This window comes from Ictidomys tridecemlineatus, chromosome 6, assembly GCF_052094955.1.
Source record: "Ictidomys tridecemlineatus isolate mIctTri1 chromosome 6, mIctTri1.hap1, whole genome shotgun sequence".
Taxonomy (NCBI): Eukaryota; Metazoa; Chordata; class Mammalia; order Rodentia; family Sciuridae; genus Ictidomys; species Ictidomys tridecemlineatus.
In genome coordinates, this window is record NC_135482.1 from 9,718,245 (window position 1) to 9,735,179 (window position 16,935).

Consider the following 16,935-nt stretch of genomic DNA (forward strand, 5'->3'; position numbering starts at 1 on the left):
GCTTGTTCTCTTGGTCCTGGGAGAAGTGACACTATCTCAGCTCGGCCACGGGTGGGAATTTGCTTTGGTCTTGGTGTGCTTACTCTGCTGCCCACGTAATGGGCACGCTCCCCACAGCTTCAGTGCCACAGGGTGCGTGTTCGTGAGACCCGCTTTAGTCCTTCTTACCCTTCCTGTGAAGAACTGAACTCCCGCCTTGACTGGGCCCTGAACTATGCTGAAGACGTTAACAGGGTTGATGGCTGGACTTGGGGCCCGCTTCCCACCTCTGTTCTTCGGGGGTACCTTGGTGGGTGTCTCGGCTAAGTCTCCAAACATTTGTAATAGAACATTGGCCGAGTCCCCTGTTTGGTCGGGTGCCACAGGTTTAATGGCCCCCGGGGGCCCGTTAATACAACCTTCCCCTTCAAGGCCACGGGGAAGTGTCTTCCGCCTCGGATTCACAATCCCAAATCATGCAAAACCTCTGAGGAGAGAGAACACCCATAGGAACCTAGCAGGCTGTCCCCAGGTGTGGGGGACGGCACCCGGCTTACGCCCACCGAGACAACCTTGTCTAGTGGCTTCTCTCTGCAGGGGACAAAGAAACCATTTGTTGGGTCACTGGAAAAACTCAGCCTGAAGTTTGGGTTGAACACCTACAGAAAATCGTCACATGGCTGTACGGTTACAGGACATGGGTCAGTTTACAGCAGGGGGGGACCGGGACCAGGAGCACCCAGCGGCACCCACTGGCTTGCTGGTCAGGAAGATGCACAACAGGGACCTGTGGGTACAGGGACAGTGGACTGAGGTTCCGACAAGCCGCCAATCTCCCCTCTGTTCTCTTTGGCCCATGGGCCTATGTCTTACCTCCACGTGGGACTAGAGGAGGTTCCTGGCGCCGTGGATCTCTTACCAGGTTCACCCCAAAGGGAAATCCAAGGGGGACAGTCCGAGGTATTCCGAGATTGGATTCTGAGGTCCGGATGGTGAGAAATGCCATCTACAAACACAGTGGCTCCTGACATCTTGGCAGAGGCACCCGGGAGCCTGTGCAGTTGCTAATGCAGACCGTGACACGTGACCCTGGCCACCCGCCCAGGTGCTCCTTGGCTGACGCCCACAGATGGGCGCCTGGCTGACCTGCCTTAGGCTCTCTTTGGGGGTTTCAGGAGCCTCCTGGTGGAAGAAAAGCCTTCTCTTCCCTGCTCCTAATGTGACATTGGGACATTGGTGTGGCTGCACCGGGGACTTCCATGCCTGAGCCCTCTTCTCCAGAACACCAGCAGCTGATGGCTCCGAGCCCGGCGTGGTGGCGCACGCCTGTGATCCCAGCGACTTGGGAGGGTGAAGCAGGAGGATCGCAAGTTCAAGGCCAGCCTCAGCCACTTAAGGAGATACTGACTCAAAATAAAAAGTAAAACATGGGGCTGGGGATACGGCTCAGCGGCAGAGTGAACCCGAGTAACCTCCTTTCCCCAAGTTGAACAGCAGACCCCAGCCCTCCCTGGTCTCTTTGGATCACTCAGGCAGAGGTTTCCCATCCCTGGCTGGGCCGCACCCCCGGTCAGCTGCAGAAGATTCACAAGACGAACTTTCAGCCCACCTTTTCCCTTAAGAGAAAGCCATCAGGCTGGGGCAGGGGGAGGTGAGGTAGAAGGCCTGAGGACAGGTACGGGAGCCTGGGGGACAGCTGAGGGCGTGACTGAAGTCTAGCTCTGAAGTCCCTCCCTGCAGGCCACACTGTTCCGCGAATCAGCAGCCCTGCGCTGCGGAGGCCCCTCAGCACCCTCCCGCCTGACCTGGGCCTGAAGAGAAACAGTCCATAGGTCAAGGGGCGGCACACGGGGAAGCTGAGGAGCCGCTCTCAGATGGGCATCTGCACCTGGAGTGGACGCCTGGACACTCCCCCGGTGAGGCCAGCCTGGGCCTCTGCAGTGCCCACACCTTAATAAAATCCACGTGCCTCACCTTGACCCCTCCCTCACACGCTTTCTCAACACACCAGGGACCCTCGTGGCCTGAGCCGAGGTCCACCTCCTCTGGGGGACCTCCTTGGGACACCCATCCCAGTGACGGTCTTTGTGATGGAGACTCTGCCAACAGACGAGGCGTGGTGTGGCTTGGGCAAGGGTCAGGCGAACTGGAGGCCCTCAGCCTGCTGCAGCCGGTTGTGTTAGGGCTCCGTTTGAGAAGGAGAGAGAGAGAGAGAGAGAGAGAGAGAGAGAGAGAGAGAGAGAGAGAGAGAGAGCGCGCGCGCGCGCTCACACGGGTCCAGTTTGAGACGGGAAAGGCAGAACAAGCTTCGGAGGCCTTCAGTGTCAGGGGAAGCATGAGGCCGACTTTCTAGGTGCTGGGGAGCTTTTAAGAGGTAGGTCCTGCTGGGTGTGGTGCCCTAATTCCAGCCACTCGAGAGGCAGAGGTAGGAGGATCACAAATTGGAGGCCAGCCTCTGCAACTTAGCAAGACTCTCCAAACAAGTTTTTTTAAAAAGTGTGGCCATGTAGCTCAGTGGCAGAGTGCCCAGCATGTGCCAGGTCCTGGGTTCCATCCCCAGTTCTGCTGGGTGTGGGGGAGGCAGGTCACTCCTGGGCCAGGTGGGGCACAGAGGGTGGGGGACGGGAGGGGTGTGTGCTGCAGGCCAGGTGAATTAGGGGTGCCATCCTGGATTTTGAAGGAGGACAGGGAGGTGGAGGGGAGTGAGGTCCGACCTGGAACAAGGGCCTCTGTTGCTCCCCTCAGACGTTTCTCGGGCAGTGGGCAGGGTGGGCTGGGTGTGCTGAGGTGCCTCTGCCCTGGTTCTGCCTGGTTCTGCCCTGGAGAGCCTCTGTGTGGCTGGGGGCTGCCGGGAACGCTCAGCTCTTTGGACCTGCGTGGTCTTTATTTGCATCAGACTCAGAGTCCCCCTCCTCTACCCACTGAGGACTGTACCCTGCTGAGGTCCCCGGGCTGTAGTTTTCAGAGCCCGTGGGGGAGTGCCAACAGGGTAGAAACATGACATTACTGCCCAGTGTCCCAGGAAATAGGAGGCGTACGCGGCAGGGGCTTGGGAGATTCCGGGCGGGTCCAGGAGCCAGGCTGGGGGCTCCGGAGCCAGCCCACCCTCCCCTGGTTCCCTAGTGTGTGACCCGGCTTGCCCGCCCGCTGGGTGATCCTCGGTTTTGCTGAGATTGGGGATGGGAGGCATCCGCGGGGAGGAGTCCAGGGTGCCCACAGGACGTTGGGTGGGGGGTGAACGGCTTTCGCAGAGCGTCTGGGGAAGAGCCCTCTGGGCAGCGGGAAGCAGGAGTCCCTGGCCCTGCGGGGAGACCCTGCGGCCCTCTCCCTGCCCAGCTCCAGCCGCGGGCCTGTCACGGTGGCCACAGGCTGCCACGTGGGCGCCTGGGGACCAGGAAGCAGCCAAACTCCACAGGAACAGAACAGATGTGGAGAAGTGTGCGGGTGGGGCTGGCAGGGGACCTGGAGCCAGCGGCAGTGGCAGGAGCCAGAGAGGAAGGAGGGATTTCCAGGACACGAGTCAGGAGTTCACAGGGCTGGCCATGTGGCCTGGGGCAGCTGGCCTGCGAGGCGGGGGAGGCTGACCAGGCAGCAGAGGCAGGGTGGGGGAGGTCCAGGCACACCGAGGAAGCAGGTGACCCTCTGCAGGTCACAACAGGATGGGGCTAGGGGCAGGGGCAGGCCAGCACGTCCCTGTGGGTGGCTGATCTTTATCGCTGACCACTGACCACTGGTGACAGCCACCACAGACTCAGATGTAGTGACATGGGACTTGCTGGCGTCCGTTTTCATGGGCCGCTTCCCTCTGCTGATGTGGGGGAAATGTTTCTGGGGTCCAGCCGGGGGTCCCTCTCCCCACGTTTCCTTGTGGTAACGGCCCAGTGCCTCCCGGGCAGCAGAGGGGCAGCTTCTCATGACCTTGCTTCTTCTGCTAAATCTGGCAGAGTCCCCTCTGCCTCGGGCTCTGGGTCTGTTCACGTATCTGCTGAATCACGCTGGGTCCCGCGGAGCCTCCTGGGTCCTGGTCCCTCTGGGGCCGCCTAGGTCCTCTCTGCATACCCGCTGTGTCCTGGGAAGACTGGGCCTGGGTAGACCACGTGGCCATTTTTCCCCCCCGAGGTCTCAGGCGGCTTCCGGAGCTGGAGGCTCCTCTCCATCTCAGGAGCCCCAAACCTGCGCAGGGGAGGGGGCTCTTCTCTGAGGCCCCGCCGGGCGCAGACTGGGGCAGAGGGGACAGGACTGCTTGAGCCTCTCCTCGCTTCTCATTGGCCACAATGGCATCATGACCTTCCCTGACCCAACTCTGGGGAGGAGACTGGGACGATGCGAAGCCAGACTCACCCTGAGCCCCAAGAGGCTGGGCAGGACTTCAGCAAAATCAGTCTCTCCCGAGAGGTCGGGCCCGGGAGGCGTGGGACCCAGGGGACTCCAGCCATCGCAGGGGCATGGCCACCGCCGGGCCCTCCCCGCCCTTAGCCTAGAGCGCGTGGTCAAGGCAGGGGCGGCTGCGGCACTGCCTGGGTTCAAGTTCAACTGAGCACCGAGGACAGGCCTCCGTGATGGCCACCAGGGCCTGGGCTGTCGTTTCTCAGAGGGTGGCTGGGGACGTGGCCTCTCCTGAAGTCAGCCGGGCGCGTCCCATGGAAGCACCTCATGCCCTTGAGCCTGGACACCTGCAGCCCCGGGAGCCTGGTGTGGTCCCCTTCCCACCCACGTGAAGCCGGCCCTGGGGTCGTGGCGGCAGCGTTGACACCACGGTGATGGGCAGACGCACCACGGGCCAAGTTCTAGTACATTTACAGACCAAGGCTTTCCTGCGCCCCCATCCTGAGCCCCAGTGCCCCCAGGTGCTCTGCAGGGCCTCTGGCGGCCGGTTGTGCACACAGGACAGGGGCCTGGGCCTCTCAGGCGGTGAGGTCCCTCAGGCAGGAGTGGGGCAGTCCGCGGGTGGCCCCAGGCCCCGCTTTTCCTGGAGCCTCTGGCCACGCCCACCCTCCAAGCCTCCAGCCCTTACCGCGCCTCAAGCCCAGCTCTACCTCACCAGCGCTGCTGGCCAGGCCAGGCGATGGCTACGGGGCCCCCAGTGCCAGCAGGGCCAGCCAGAGTCCCGCTCCTGCGATTTGGGAAGCAGAACCTCTGCAGGAGCCAGGCCTGCACATAGCAGGGAGACGGCGCAGCCCGGGCCAAGGTCCTGGGGCCGCCCTGTTTTGACTGGGGTTTGACTGAGCTCCAGACCTCTGCTCCCATTCCCAGCATCACTCACTGAAAGTTTTTGTCTTTGTTTTTGTTTTTGTTTTGTTTGTTTGTTTGTTTGTTTTCCCAACAAGAGTTGACTTCTCTTGCTCACAGACCAAAAGAACCTCAACCAATAGACTTCGGCTCCTCAGCAAGGCAAACAGCTGGCTTCCGAGGGAGGAGGAAGGGGCTGCGGGTCATTTTACTTCTGTCACCCAAGACACCTGGAGCAGGGTGGGTCCCCTCAAGAGCTCCCGTCCAGGGGAGATCCTGGACCTGCAGAAAAAGGAGAAGAGTGCATTGCTCTGGGGCTACAAAAAAAAGTCGGTAGCAGGTGCAAGGGGCCTAGCCAAGGGAGGGAGCGGCCCCCTCTGTGCAGGTGCTGGGGTCCTGAAGGGCGAGTAGGAGTTTTCTGGGAGGAGAAGCCAAGAGGACGGTGCAGGTGGCATTCCATTCTGTACAATATGATCTAAAAATCCCCAAAATGCCCAGATACTGTTCCTCTTTTTGTGGTGCTGGGGAGGAACTAGGGCCTTGGGCAGAGAGGCACTGCCCTCCTGCTGAGCCACAGCCCAGACCTCCAGAAACGCCTTTTGAGAGCAAGTCAAGAAATCCCTTCCCACTTGGAGCTTGGGACCAGTGTGGGTGAGGCGCAGACGGGAACCCCGTGGCCCATTCTGGAGAGTTCTAAATGGTCAGGCAAGGTCAGCCTTCCATGTGTTGGTCCACTCATGAGGTCCACTGAGACCACCGGGTTCAGATGGTGCCTGATTCCCACGATGCTCTTCTTCCTTTGCTTCTCCTAAGGTCCTGGGACGTTTCCTTGGTCCTCAACCGTCTCCCCCTCCCACTGGACTGTGAGCGCCACACGGGTGACATCTCGGTTCACTGCTGTTTCTCAAGCTTGGCACATAGTAGGTCCTCATAGCAGGAGACCCGGGCCTGGCAGAAGCTGTGTGTGGAGGGACTTGCATGAATCTGTGTCTGCCCATAACCTGTCCCCAGGAGGGCGCCCACTTCCAGCCCCAGAAAGGGGCTGCGGGACGCTGCAGGGTCCCCTTGCATCTGCTGCAGGCTGGGCCTTGTGGTTACTCTCTCTCTGTGTCGTGGTACCTTCTGTGGTCCCTCTGTAGTCGGGCGGTGGGAGGGGGTGACGAGTCACGTTGAGCGGGGACTGGAGGCGGTGGCTGTGCTGGGTCTGCACAGCCACCCTGGGAGGCAGGGATTCTTCCGATGCTTCCAGTGTGGAAACAGAGCTCAGAGAGGTCCTGGAGCTTACCCCAGGTCACACAGCTGGGAAGTGGCCAGATGTGGACCAGGACCCAGCTGTAACGGCCTTTGTCCGTTCCCACACAGGAAGAGAAGTTTCCTTGGTTAAGCGAGCTCCGAACCCCAAGGTCCTTGTAAGTCCCAGTGTGGAGCCACCAGTAGGTGCCTGGTACAGCCCTTCTCCTCGCCAAGACCCGCCCCCAGGCAGCCCTCCACCCCCTCCCTCCCTCCCTCCCTCCCTCATTCTTCCATCTGTCCATCCTGAGCCGCACCTGGCTTTAGGGGTGGGAGACGCTGTGGACCCTGGACTTCACCTATGACCTTGACGCTCCTCGTCCAGCAGGAGGACGGACCCTGAGCAAGCTCCCCCGCCAAAGCCCAGCCCGCTGGGAACAAGAGCAAGAGCTCAGCCCGAGGCCGCGATGCCGCAGGCAGGAGACGGCTGTCCATCAGACCGATGGGTCCAGTCCGCGCTGGGGGCAGGAACAGTTGCCACCAACCAGGGTTGCGGCAGAGATGCTGGAGGAGCCGTGGTTTGGGAACAGGGCTGTCTCAGGAAGCCCGACCCTCAGGGCTGGGAGAAGAGTGTGAACCTGTCTCTGATCCGCTCCAACTTGGGGAGGGGAGGAGGTGCCTGGGTTGTTCCTGCTCTGAATCTCAAGGTCAGGTGGGATGAGGGGACTGGGGAGGCTCGTGGCCAGAGTTCACACCGTGACCTGCTGTGTGACCTAAGACTAATAACTGCCCCTCTCTGAACCCAGACTCATCATCTGTACAGGGCAAAGCTGGACCCGGGAGCTCCCAGGAGTCTTGTGGTCTTGCTGGTCCTGCCCTTCTCTTTCCTTGGACTGCCTCATGCTGTCGTCCCGAATCCTGGGCTGAAGTTGTGCCACCTCTTTTCCTGGGCACTTGGAACTCCTGGGTATGGGACAGATGCTGTCCCACGGGGGCTCAGGGGTTGCCTTCCCTTCACAGCAGCAGAACCAGCGCTGCTTAGAGGCTGGGGAGGGGTGCGCACTGCCCTCTGGTGGCCACTGCTGGTCCCTCTCATCCCTGTGCCCTGCTGTAGCTGACCTCAATGGTACTTCAACCAGCTGTTGGGCACCTTTTGTGCATGAAGTCCCCAGGTAGGCGTGACCAGGGGGGCAGTTGGGGTAAGGAGGGACCCCTAGTAGCAGGGGCGTTCCCAGGAACCGGGACTTCACGGGGACCCTGCTGCCCAGTGCGGCTGGACTGGATCTGCATGGCCCAGGCTTGTGGAAGGCGGCCCCTCTGCACACAGGTGTGCTGAGGACTCACCTGTGAGCAGACGCACGCACGGCACACAGCACACTGGGGAGAACCTGCGCGCCTCCTGGTCCCGGGAGTTCCAGGCATCGGGTCACATGGGGGCCGGGGGGTGGGGAGACCCTGGAGACGCAGCTGGCAGCAGACGAGAGCTGGGCTCAGGGTGTCTGGACTCCAGCCCGATGGGCCTGCTGGCCCCTGTCTGCTTCCGTGCTCTGTCCCTGCGCCCTCGACCCTTGTCCTGGAGGGCACCTGGCTCCAAGCCCTCTCCTGCAGGAAGCCCCCTGGAGGAGGGGCTGCCACGGCCAGTCTGGCCAGCCCGTGGACGCGGGTGGGATTCTCCCGTGTTCCTCCGGCGCCCACTTCCTGTCTCCGCAGGCGCCGCTGGTCTCCCTGGGGGCCAGTGAGTCATGGAAACTTCGTGGTCACCAGGGCGCCCAGCCCAGCTGCTCAACAAGTGCTCCTTCTGCTGGTTTCACCTTCTGTGCCTCCGAGCAGCAAGACTTGGGTCAGAGGAACCTTGGGAAGAGCAGAGAGGGTTCTGGAAGGCCCGAAATGCTCAGCCAGGCAGGCGCAGTGACACTGCCAGTGCCCAGGTCTTCCCATCCCAAAGGTGGCGGCCACCCAGCGGAGTGCTCTGGAGCCGATGGCCTGGGCTCAGGTCCAGCGCCACACGTCCTGCTGTGGCCTTCAGCCAGCTATTTGGCTCCCGTGCCTCAGTCTCCTCACCAAACGACAGTCTCAGAATCCCCCACTGAGCCGGGCGCGTGGCGCAGGCCTGCAATCCCCGGGACTGAGGCTGAAGCAGGAGGGTCACAAGTTCAAGGCCAGCCTCAGCAACCTGGCGAGACCGTGTCCCAAAATTAAAAATAGAAAGGGCCAGGGACGCAGCTCAGTGGTAGTGTACCCCTAAATTCCCCGACTCCCCCCAGAAAGAAGAATCCTGAAGGCATTGTCGTCCGGTTAGATGAGTGAAAACACAGCTTTTCACATCTCTTTCTGTGTGCACAGGGGTCCTGGGGGGTCTCCATGAGGCGGAGGCTCAGACCCGGCAGGGCTGCTGGACAGCCTCACTCGGCCCAGTCAGGAAACAGCCTCCGGTGCTTGGAGGGGGCCTGGGGGCTGGTGGGCAGTGGGGCCTGGGAAGTGTGAGCTGCGTGACCTGGCACCTCTGGGGGAGGCTGTGGCTTCTAGAACATTCTGCCCTCTGATGGCTTGTGGGGTTCTGCTCTGTTTGGTGACGCTGTGGCCACTCACGTCTTTGGGGTGGCTGTAGGTTTTGCTCTGGGACCTGACGGGGGACAGGTGTTGGGGGCAGGCGGGAGGTGAGAACAGGAAGAGGGCAGTGCTGAGAGGGGGCTCGAGGCCACTCCCCGAGTGACCATGCCCACTCCGCTGCGAGCTGCGGTCTAAACCGCACACTTCTCGCTTCCACCACCCCCGCGGCTCCCTCCTGCCACCCCCTGCTTCCTGCAGGAAGGGCTCAGGTAGGTGACTGCAGCCAGGGTGGCAGCAGCACTCCTGGGCTGGACCCACAGGCCTGAAGCCACTGGCCACATCCTCCCCACTGAGGTGCCCCCGCACCCCTCCACTCCACCCCTCCAGGCCCCTGAGCACTGGCCGGGCCTGGCTTGGTCCCTGACCCCTGGTCTGGGGAAGCTGGGTGGGTGGAGGGGTTGGGTGGTGGGTGGAGGGCTGGGGCCGGGGTGTAGAGGGAGGCCGTGGCCCAGTGCGTGTGGCTCAGTGCGTGTGGCTCTGCCCGGGGAGCGGCCTCTCCGGCTGAGGGTCTCAGGGTAGTTCCAAGACACCCCACGCAGTGACCTGGGGAGGGCGTCAGGATTCCGGGTGCTGCCAGAGCTCCAGGATGGGTGGGGACGCCTGGGGCCTGCCATCCTCTGCCATTTCAGGGTAGGACATGAGCTCTGAAGGCCCTGAGGTCAAGGTCACAGTCAAGCCCCAGGAGCGGGGTGGGGCCAGCTTCCTTCTTCTGCTCTGGGGGCAGCCTGACCCTGCTGGGCCTTCTCCTAAGTGGGGGGCTTTGGGGTGGGGGTGCCAGCATCCTCATGCCAGGGTCTGAGAGGGTCCCAGGAGGCCCAGCTGGGGTCCCCGCAGTCAGAGGCTGCCTCTCCTGGGAAGGCTTTGGAGATCTCCCGGTTGGGACCGAGTGTCCTCGCGGGGCTGGGCTGGCCCGGCCAGAGCTGGGCGCTGGTGCCTGTGGCCCCCTTGCTCAGCAAGCTCTGGCCCCGTCCTTCTGGAAAGGGCACCTGTTTCCCTCTGGAGAGCTGCTCCCTGCCGGTGGCGTCGGCCTGGTGAGCTGTCAGTCCAAGTCCCAGCCAGGGCTCGGCACCCTGGGCAGTCTTGGCCGACTGAGTTCTAGTGGGGGCCTCGAAGGGTGAACCACTCCAGATCCTTCTGGCAAGTTCTGTCTGGTTCAGGTTAACCACAGCCCGTTCCCGTGACAGGCCAGGGACCACTGCAGGGAGAAACAGGGCCTATCGAGTGGGTGGCTCTGCTGGGACTCGGTCCCGGTCTCCACCCTCTGGTCCAGTGCTCAGGGGCCCTGGGAGGAGCCTCTGGGCCGGGCGTCGTGTGGGAGTGAGATGAAGTGGAACGGAAGAATGTTGGAGGGAGTGCCATCTTTTGGCTGGGTGCTGGGGCGGTGGGTGTTGGTGGTTGGACTGTTGAGCAGAGTGTGAGGAGGTGACAGAAACCCGGCAGGGGTGGGTGGAGTAGGTCAGCCAGTGAGGCTGGCGTTGCCCTGCGGGGCCCTGGCCGTGTGTCACCCCAACGCGTGCCGAGAACCCTGCGGGGCCTGGGGAGAGGTGAGGGGTGGGGGCGAGGGGCGCAGGCCCCCTGGAGAGGCGGATTTGGTCAGCAGGCTGCGCCTGACCTCGTTCCCACAGGCCAGATGGCTCTGTGAGCCTGGGGTGGAGGAGGATTCACCCGCGGCTCTCTAACTCACTTTGAAAGTGAAACCTGCCGCCCACCAAACCCGGGGCCCTGCTGCTGCTGGGAGCTTGCAGCCTGTCCCTGAAGCAGCCACCCAGGCGGAAAGCAGCCGGTGAGGCAGAGTCACGGTCAGCAGCCTCACAGAGGCCTCAGGGGGCCCTGGGCGATGGCCTTCAACCACGTGGTCTGCCCGGAGGACGTAGTTTGGGCGCAGGGTCACCCCACGCCCTTGGTGGGCCACCTGTGCTAGGTGCCAAGAGCTTTTATCTTGGACCCTCCTGGGCTGCCCCTGGCTGAGCGCCCTCGGGCCTGCGTCACAACACTGATGTCACTCTAGGGACCTGGCAGAGGGCACCCAGGGGCTGCCTTGCTTCTGCTTGCTGCCCTCCCTGGGTTCCAACCTCGCCAGAGCCCACAAATCTGTGCCAGATGCATGTGGCCCCGCTTGACAAAGTCACCCGTGTTAGCCAGGAATTGCAGTTGTCAAACCACAGAGCCCCACAGGCTCGTGTCACCAGCAAAGGGAGTCTTCAGGGGTACGGGGTTCTGATGCCTCCCTCCCCTGCCTCCCGGACCCCTGACCTCCCTTATCCCAGGTCACTCCCTCCCAGAGGCCTGGGGTGAGGCTTCTGATTGGAGCAAGCTGGTCACATGCTCAGCCCCAACCTGAACCTAGATCTCTGATTGGAGGGGGCTGGTCACATGACCACCCTACCAACCAGGCCTAGAACTGAGATTTCTGCGAGTGCTCATTCTTTTTTATGGAATGAAGTATTAAGCGTCTGGTAGAATCAAGAAAGGAGCCAGTTAAGACTCTAAATTGTTATGATTCTGTTCTGGACTCACAGACGTTCTTGTGAGCAGGGGCTCCCGGGCAAGAGTCTGGGCTCTGAGTGGCGCTGCCCGAGTGGGAACCCAGCTCCATCGCTCCCGAGCCAACTTTGGGAAAGTTCTCTCCACATCTCTGGGCCTCAGGTTCCTCTTCTGTGCAAAGGAGGCCTGATGGTAGCTCTTACCCTGGAGATGCTGAGGATTAAGCCTGCGCTCTTTGGCAGACTCTTAGATCAGACCCGGGGAAGCATCAGTGGCTGGCTAGATCTGAGCGAGTCCATCATTGAACGGTACTTCACTGGCCCCGTGTGCCAAGGGCCTCGCCTGGTCCCGCGTGAGGGATGGGACAGAGGAGGAATCGTCTTGTAGAGTTCAGGAACAAAGTCTCCCAGTGGAGGGACACACACCAGGTGGCCTGGCTCTGGGAGGCGTGTCCCACCCCGAGCAGGGCCTTGAGGAGAATCAGGGTCTTAGGCCCTCCGCCCTCCCGCTCTTGGCCGCGGCAGCCTGGGTGGCTCTGGGCTCTGGCCCCTCCAGGGTCTGGGCTAGGGAGAGGCACCGAGGGCCCTTTAAGATCCTGAAGAATGAGGCTGGGCGCGGGCCACCCCAGGCTCCTGGGAGCACACCAGGCCGCTTTCTATTACTGTAGCAGATTCCAGAGGAGCTCATGAAAACAAGAGTCGGCTTTGGCCTGCGGTTTTGGAGCCTTGGTCTGCGTCCAGCTGGCCCATTGCTTTGGGCCCGGGCAGCACATCATGGTGAGCAGAACCGCTCACCTCAGGGCAGCAGAGCAGAGGGAGAAGAGGGGGCCAGGGTCCCACAGCCCCTCAAGGGCCACCCAGTGACCTAAAGGCCTCTCCCGAGGCCCCTCCTCTTAAAGGGTTCACTACTTCCCAAAGCAGCAAGCAGGGACCCAGACTTTAACCCGAGGGCCTCGGGGGACGCTCAAGATGGGAACCACAGCAACGGAGAGGGACTTCACAGACTTGCTCTTTAGACAAGTCCAGCAGCTGACGGGGAACAGATTGGGGTTCAGGGGACCATTTGGGAAGCCATGTTGGTAAGGAAAGAGGGAGACTCGATTGGTCTGAATTAGAAGAGGACGGGGAACAGCTGTGACCTAAGAGGCACCCGGGGAGGGGGGTTGTGTTCACTGGAAAAGTGTGGCGGCGGCGGGAGAGTTGCTTGGATCGTTGGGGGCACCAGACTCCAAGAAGGAGCTCCGTCCCATCAGCAAAGGGCTGCAAGGCGCTCTGGGGCCAGCTGGTCCCGCGTGCATCAGGGGCAGCGGCTGAGGAGAGACCCCTGAGGGAGGGTCCTCGTCGCCCTGGTCCTCGGGTCACTCTTCCTCTGAAGCGCCTCCCTGGCGGAGCGGCCGAGTGGCCGCGGGTTTGGGTGGCAGGAGGCTGTGGCCTTGGTTCGGAGTTAGCGGAACGGCCTGTCTTTTAAGTGGGAGGACTTCACCTTGTTTCAATCCCAATTTTCAGTATCTCTTCAGATTCAAAATCCCCCGGCAGAACCGAGTGGCCATTCCAGGTTCCCGTCCCCACGGCCCCCTTCCACCAGGTTAGATTCTCTCTTACCTGGCGCCTGTGGACACCTTCAGCGGCCCCTGCCTGAACCCACCTCGGGAGAGACCGGCCTCCCCCACATGGCGGGGGCCTCCTCCCGCGCCACCGTGCTGCCTGCTGAGGTCACACTGGAAGGACTCCCTGGTCACTGAGCCCACCGTTCCTTCTTCAAAGGCCAGTGACCTGCCAGGCTGACGCTGCTGTCACTGCACAGGGTGCAGGGTTTCCTCTGAGGAGGCACCAAGAACAGGGCCTCGACTTTAGCTAACTGTTGAGCGTCCCCAGGTGCCATTTGGTCCCCAGGTGCCATTTGGTCCTGGGGATGCTCCTAACAACCTACAGGCTAGAAGTGACCTCAGGCCACCAATGGGCCTGGGTCTCTGTGGGGAAGGCAGATGCGGGGCCAGGGGGTAGTGGCAGTGGCCCCACACCTCCATGTGTCCCCATGTGTCCCCGTGTGCCACCTTTGCCAAGAATCCTCATCAGTGGCCGGGCACTGTGGGGGCTTCATGGCAGCCCCGGACTCGCCCTCCTCGGGCTCAGTCCAACCTCCTGGTTAGGGGCCCTCTGCACCCCACTGGGACATGTTCCCGGTACGGTGACCTGCAGCCTCCTCTGTTCCCTCGTCCTCGCCTTGTTTAGATCCCAGAGTCAGCGAGGGCAGGACCCCGCAGGGCAGGGGACTCCTTGCTTCTGTGTGCGTTGTGGGCCAGGTGGCACCCACACCGACCTGCAGGGGCACTTTGCCTGCTCAGGGGGCTTCAGAGACCCTGTCCTCTGGGATCCGGGGTCTCTGGCCCCTGGAGCTTACAGTTTGGGGGTCCCTGCTCCAGAGCGGGAGCAGATTCCCACCCCGTTTTCTACCTTCCCTCCAGCAGACACCGCAGGCCGGGGGGACAGCCACCACCGTCTCAGAGGGACATTATTATTTTTTTCCGATTCTTTAATAAAAACACAAAGACAGGAAAAAGCAAGCCGGCGTAGATGGTAGAGAGGAACTTGTCACGGGCCCTGTCCTTGAGGTGACACCTAGGCTGGGTTCTGAGAAAGATCACAGATCTCAGTGAAACCTGCCAGGCGCCAGCCCGCCAGGGGAGCGGCTCCCCGACCCATTTCCCACGGGAAAGGGGGACCGTCGTGGCTCTGCCTCACGGAGTCCCTGACGGTCCCCCAAAGGGGGCTCTGGCCGGGTGGGAAGGAGACCCCAGTCAGGAGCCAGCCTGGCCGTGGATCGCGCTGTGACGGGACAAAACACCTTCTTCCCCGGCTGCCACCCACGGAGTCCACAGACATGGCTCCTTGGGGACATTCACAGGTGTTTGGGGGCCTTGGGGGGCTCAGGCCCACCAAGGGCACCATACTGTTTTTAGGGTTTCCTTCTGGTTCCCCCCATTCATGAGGAGGCCCCTGTTCCTGGGGACACGGGTCAGGCAGCCCCACGGCCGTCCCTGCTGCTGTTCCCTGAGTCTCCCTGGAGGCCGCGGCCATCAGCAGGGCCTGGGGCTCCTCCGGGGGCTGCGGGGCTGCCGCGCTCACTCACAGACGCGCACGGGCTTGGCACGGGCACACTCAGGTCACCCCGTACTTGTGCACCAGCCTGCCGTGCTGTTCTGAATGTTGGTTTTGTCATCGTGCCCTCATTGTGAGGACTGTCCCGAGTTGGATCTTGTGGGTCCCAGAGGTTCAGAGGAGGATTCCCGCTCTGGCAGGTTCCCTTCCTGCCCCGCTCGTCTGTCCCCAAGTCCTGCAGGACACTCAGCTCTCAGAACTCCCAACACAGGCACAAAGCAAGATGGGGACATGGGGCACGGTCACCAGCACAGGCCCCGAATCCAAGCTGCCGGGCCTAGCGGGTCGGGGGGACTGGTCTGTGTTTGGGGGGTGATCGGCCTAGAGAAGAGGGGTGGCAGGAGGTGACCAGCTCTGTTCTGATGGCAGCCTTGAGAGACCCCCTGTCTGGGAAGCCCCAGCCCCGTGGGGTGGGACAGCCGGTCACCGTGGAGCAATCCTGGAAGAGCCAGAGGGGACTCTAGGTGAAGTGGCTTCGGGGAGACCGAGGCGCTCCAGGCCCTGCAGTGGCCGGTGGGGCGGGCGCTCCTGGAGGCCGGGAGGGGACTAGTCTTCAGGTTTGGAGCCGGGGACTGGCGAGGAGGTGGCTTCTGTGGTATGTGGACATGATTGAGGATGGCTTTGGGGGGGTGGGGAGAGGCTTGGGGACGACGGCAGCCTGTCCCTCTGCTAGCCAGCAGACTGCTCTCTGTGTCCTGCTCTGGTCTCTGTGAGGTCCCTTCCTACCCCGTGGCCCAGGTTGGACGTGAGGGGCACCCTGCTTTCCTGGGCTGGGAGTCAGATGCCAAGTTACATGGGACAGCACCCTCCTGGCCAGGGACCGAGATTCCACTCCTCGCCACCAGCGAGGTGGGGCCCATGGGGGTGGGACTTCCTCCAGATGAGGACTCAGCCACCTGCTGACTTCCGAGAAGGTGGGTCCCAGTGTCCGGGGGGACAGTGGGACACAGGACTGGAGGTGTGTGGTGCTGTCACCTAGGTGGGTGGCATGCCTTGTTCCCAGAGGGAAGGCTGGCCCAGAACTCGCTGGCATCTTCATGATGGCAGAGGATGGACGGTGGCAGAGGATGGACGGTGGCAGAGAGGGTAAAGGAGTCCCAAACCCGTTCTCCCCTGCCCCATGTCCTCTATTTATAGCAAAGCACTCCCCCCAGCCTCCTTTGGCAGGAGCTTGGTCACGTGACTCACTTGTAGCCAACTGGGATGTTAAAAGCAGCTAGGACAACTTTAGGGAAGCTCCTGGACAGAGACAGGCCCCTTCTTCCCTCCTTCCTCCACCTTCCAGCTGCAGGAATAATGATGTGATGGGTGGCGCTTGAACAGCCCCCTTGGACTTTGAGGAGGTAGGAGAGAGATACTGAGATGCCCCAGTAGCTAGACAGCTTTAGCTCAGGATCCTAACAGGAGAAGCCGCCTGGCAGCCCAGACTGCTTGCCTCCGGACTTCTTTCCTGTGAAACAGAAATAAAGTGCTCTCCTATTTTGGCCCTCTGTTTTCTTTTGACACTTACCCCTGCATCGAACCCAACTGAGAGCTGCCGCAGGGTGGAAGGGGTTGGGGAGGCGGTTTGAGGGGTCTGTTGACCAGGTCAGTGAGGACGAGGGGACAGGGTGGGCCTGGCGCGGGCACAGATGCAGAGGGGGCAGGGGCTCACCCGGGAGGCACCTGGAGGCTGCCCTGCGGTCCCTGCTCCTCTCCCTGGAGTTGGGGTGAAGAGCAGCTGGGACCACAGCCGAGCGCCAGGACACGGGGGACTTTTGGTAGATGCCAGGGCCGGGCAGGGTGCAGCCTGGCTCTGTCTCCAAACAAGGCGGCCCCGGATGGGCAAGGGGAAAAGTCACAGTCGGGAGGGGACACTGTGGACGGGGAGCCGGGGACACAGCCCTGTGGCAGGGGGTCCTCGGGTAGGGCCGGGTGCGCTCGCTGAGCTGGGGGCTCCTCTGTAGGGGGCAGGGGTGGGCACTGGGTAGCAGCGGGGCTCTGTGGGGGGGGGTGGGCACTGGGTAGCAGCGGGGCTCTGTGGGGGGCGGGGGTGGGCACTGGGTAGCAGCGGGGCTCTGTGGGGGGGGGGGTGGGCACTGGGTAGCAGCGGGGCTCTGTGGGGGGGGGGTGGGCACTGGGTAGCAGCGGGGCTCTGTGGGGGGGGGGTGGGCACTGGGTAGCAGCGGGGCTCTGTGGGGGGGCGGGGGTGGGCACTGGGTAGCAGCGGGGCTCTGTGGGGGGCAGGGGTGGGCACTGGGTAGCA

At 62.3% G+C, this 16,935-nt stretch overlaps 1 protein-coding gene and 1 long non-coding RNA gene across 2 annotated transcripts in view; one reads left to right on the top strand and one right to left on the bottom strand.

The window, feature by feature from the left end:
* Positions 1-347: 347 nt before the first annotated feature.
* LOC144378528 (uncharacterized) lies at positions 348-8,458 on the bottom strand. The gene is made up of 2 exons (XR_013440280.1): positions 7,783-8,458; positions 348-5,490 (listed from the first exon to the last, which is right to left on the bottom strand). It is a non-coding gene; the product is annotated as an uncharacterized LOC144378528 (long non-coding RNA).
* Positions 5,919-16,935, top strand: part of Il2rb (interleukin 2 receptor subunit beta) — a 23,816-nt gene continuing 12,799 nt past the window's right edge. Inside the window, 3 exon segments of the mRNA XM_013357256.4 lie at positions 5,919-6,128; positions 6,571-6,617; positions 6,824-7,610. The gene's annotated coding sequence lies outside the window, so the exon portion shown is untranslated.